This window comes from Crocuta crocuta, unplaced genomic scaffold (assembly GCF_008692635.1).
Source record: "Crocuta crocuta isolate KB4526 unplaced genomic scaffold, BGI_CrCroc_1.0 scaffold279, whole genome shotgun sequence".
NCBI classification, from domain to species: domain Eukaryota; kingdom Metazoa; phylum Chordata; class Mammalia; order Carnivora; family Hyaenidae; genus Crocuta; species Crocuta crocuta.
Window position 1 is genome coordinate 1,959,953 of NW_027551570.1, and position 3,872 is coordinate 1,963,824.

The following is a 3,872-nucleotide window of genomic DNA, read 5'->3' on the forward strand; positions in this document are numbered from 1 at the left end:
ACAGTAAAGGGTCTCACACTCAAAACCCACAAGTGCCAAGACAGATTGAGGGGACCTCCAGGTCAGATTGGGGAGCATTTGACCTATCTATAGAAACAGCCCCCCCTCAGTTTCTGCCTTCTGGTGCCGTGCTGGAATGCAGACCTACTGTGCCCAGATGTTCAGTGCCCCAAGAGGAACCAGAAATCTACATTTTGTGCAAAATTACCCAGGTTTTAAGTACTGACAACCTCCTCACTGACCAAGGAAAATCACTGAATGTTTTTAAGCAGAGAAGTATCACATTTTCATTTTAGAAAGACTACTTGCGCATCCATAAGAAGGATACTAGTAGCAACCAGTACTACTGCAATTGGACTGGTGGGCCTCAAGGAGTCTAAGCCAGTGATGACGTGGGGAAAAAGAGTTTATAATTATGAAATATTTAGGCAGTAGAAAATTAGACTTTTCAACCAAATGGAAGTAGTGGATATCAATGAAATGGAGAAGCTGAGGAGTTTTTCTGCCTAAAATTGCACGATGCTGAATGGAAAAGCTGAGTCCATTCAGACATGTTAATTGCAATATTCCTATGAAATATCCAAAAGGTAATGAGTAATGCTATTTTAAATAAAACTATGAAAATCATGTGGCAACTTGAAAAAGTGATCATGCATTGCCAAATGAGGAAATGACTACAAATATATATCTATGACATAATTACAAAAATATCCAATGGCATACAAATAATGTATGCATACAAAATACTGAATGCAATTTTGAAAAATAAAATGGTTTAATTTGTTGAAATGACAACATGTTAGAAGGGTTTTTTTCTTTTCATTTATTTTCTTGTGATCTTGTAATAATTGTTTTGCAGTAAAAATAACAAAAAGATGGCCAATAGTTCCTATGGGAATTGAGACAAGTTTGCCATAAACTAAAGAATTTAGGGAAGGCTTGCTAGAGGAGGTGAGGTTTCAACAACTCAGGAAGGAGTGGAAAGTAATTATTGCCTGAAGATGAATGTTTCCCTTGCTTCCCCATGGAAAATTGTACTACTTCCAGAAACAACAACCAAAAAAACCTCCCACAATTCTACTATATATCATGGCAAAGGATAAACAAAGACAATTGCAACCTTGAAACTAATCTAAAATGCATCTAAAAATCCACTCTGAAATTTCAAAAGATGAACCCATGCTTTTGTTTGTTTGTTTGTTTGTTTGTTTGAAAGATGATTTTATAGAACGAAATTTTCAAGGACCTAGACATCAGAAAACCTGGATGCAGAACAAATTCATCCATTAATTAGCTGTTACTCCACATTAAGCCACTCTTTTCCATCTGGGCCTCCATTTTCTTTTGTAATGGTGCAGTAGAATTAGTTGATCTCTTAAGTTTCTATCCAATAATAAAACATAGTATTTTTTTCTGCTAAGAGTACAGTATTCAGATTCTTCACATAAAGCTTAGGCTTATGAAATTATTGACACACCCTGTTTTGTGTTTTCCTTTTTTATTTTTTTCAATTAAGACCTGGAACACTTTATTCAAACCCATCAGAGAAATGGATAGCTTGGATCTATAACAAAGCATTGTGTTTTTAAAGCATCAATCAATAATTATATATGAGAATATACACTGCTACATACAAATTAACTGATCAGAGCACAACTTTTCAATGTTCAAAGCAGAATATGCATCCCTATAAAACTAGTACCTTTGTGATATTTTTAACTTTAGTATTCCTCTCCTTCTTCTTCACCCTATCCTTCAATAGAATCCACACCAACTTCCTCAGAATCCTTCCCAAGGGCACCCATGTCCTCATGGGCCTCAGAAAACTCTCCTTTTTTCACACCTTCATCCAAATACCAGTAAACAAAGGCACACTTGGCATATATCAGGTCAAACTTGTAGTCCAGGCGAGCCAAGGCCTTAGCAATAGCAGTGGTGTTGCTCAGCAAGTGCACATCTTGCTGTACCTTGGTGGCCAGGTCTCCACCAGGTACCACAGTGGAAGGCTGGTAAGTAAGCCAATTTTGAAGCCAGTGTGGCACCAATTCACAAACTGGATGATACCCTTGGTCTTGATGGTGAAAATGGCAGCATTTATATATTTGGGTACCACATTACCACAGTACAACAGGCAATAAGCCATGTATTTCCCATGGCAAAGGTCACATTTCACCATCTGTTTGGCTGGCTCAGAGCATGCACTGGTGATCTCTGCGACAGAAAGCAGCTCATGGCGGGGTTTCTCAGCAGAGATGACAGGGCATATGTGGCCAGAGGGAAGTAAATGTGGGGATAGGGCACCAGGTTGGTCTGGAATTCTGTCAGATCAACATTCAGGGCTCCATCATATCTGAGGGAAGCAGTGATGGAGGACACAATCCGATCTATTAACCTATTTAGGTTAGTGTAGGTTGAGCATTTAATATCAATGCTCCTATAATAGATGACATAGATGGCCTCATTGTCTACCATGAAGGCACAATCAGAGTGCTCCTGGGTGGTGTGGGTAAGGAGGATGGAGTTGTAGGGCTCAGCTACAAGTGTGGAAACCTGGGGGTCTGGGAAAATGGAGAACTCCAGCTTAGACTTCTTGCCATAATTGACATAGAGATGTTCCATCAGCAGGGAAGTGAACCCAGAACTAGTTCCCCTTCCAAAGCTGGGGAAAACCAAGAAACCCTTGAAGACCTGTGTACTGGCCGGCCAGTTTATAAATTCAATCCAAGACAGATCAATGATCTCCTTGCCAATGGTATGGTGCCCTTGGGCATAGTTATTGGCAGCATCTTCCTTGCCTGTGATGAGCTGCTCAGGGTGGAAGAGCTGGCAGTAGGTTCCAGGTCTACAAACACTGCCCAGGCACATGTTTGCCAGCACCTGGCTCACTGAAGAGGATGTTGAAGAAGACATCTCCTCCCCCAGAGGTCTCATCATGTAGCACTTAGCCATCAGGCTGGATACTGTGTTTCAGGCAATAGAGCTCCCAGCTGGCACTGCCAGTCTGAACACCAGCCTGGCCAACATGGATTGAGATGCCTTCACACATGTTGTTGCTTCACAGCTGCCAGGCAGATGGCAGAGAAGAAAAGGAGAGGTTATTGCTTCCTACAGCATGACGCTTAAGTAGCCAATGTAAGAGAACCTGTCCATTCTATTCTTGATTAAGGGAGAATATTTTTAAGATCATCCATGCCTTTCTAACAAATGGGTTTATCACTCAGAAGAAGCCATGCAAAAAAAAAAAAGAAAAGAAAAGAAAAGAAAAAATAGTGGAATGATCTGTTAAAGGCTCAGCTAAGGTGCCAGCTTAGGAGCAACACACTGAAGATTTAAGACTCTGCCCTCCAAGATGCAGTGTAGACGCTACACCAATACTTGACATGTGGTGCTATGTCTCCAATAACTTGAATACAAAAGTTCAAGGACAAAGAGGAATATGAGTGTCCCTCTTATCATCACACTCAATAGCCCACTTGTGGCATTTGTACTTTCAGTCCCACAACCCTAGGCTCTGTTGGGTTCAGGTTCCAATTCCCAGAAGAGGAACACTTGCCAGAGGATGCCATGGGGGTTCCACTGAACTAGAAGCTGTACCTACCACTAGGATCCCTTGAACTCTCCATGGCAATGGCCACCACAGAAAGGAGTTACAGTACTGGCTGAGGTAATCAACCTTGATTACCATGAGACCCTAGGGTTGCTTCTACACAATATCTAAGAATATAGACATTCACTAAGATATCTCATAGTATTTGTTTTATATAGAAATTATTTATGTGACTTGTCATGCATTTCTTCCCAGAGCCACACATACACAATCATGGGGGGCCTTAGTTGGCTTGTATTCCATATCTGGCCTTGGGCTCAGAAGT

At 41.0% G+C, this 3,872-nt stretch overlaps 1 pseudogene; it reads right to left on the reverse strand.

Annotated features, from left to right (window-relative positions):
• Nucleotides 1-1,721: 1,721 nt before the first annotated feature.
• Nucleotides 1,722-3,046, reverse strand: LOC144220582 (tubulin alpha-1B chain-like; annotated as a pseudogene).
• Between the last annotated feature and the right edge of the window lie 826 nt (nucleotides 3,047-3,872).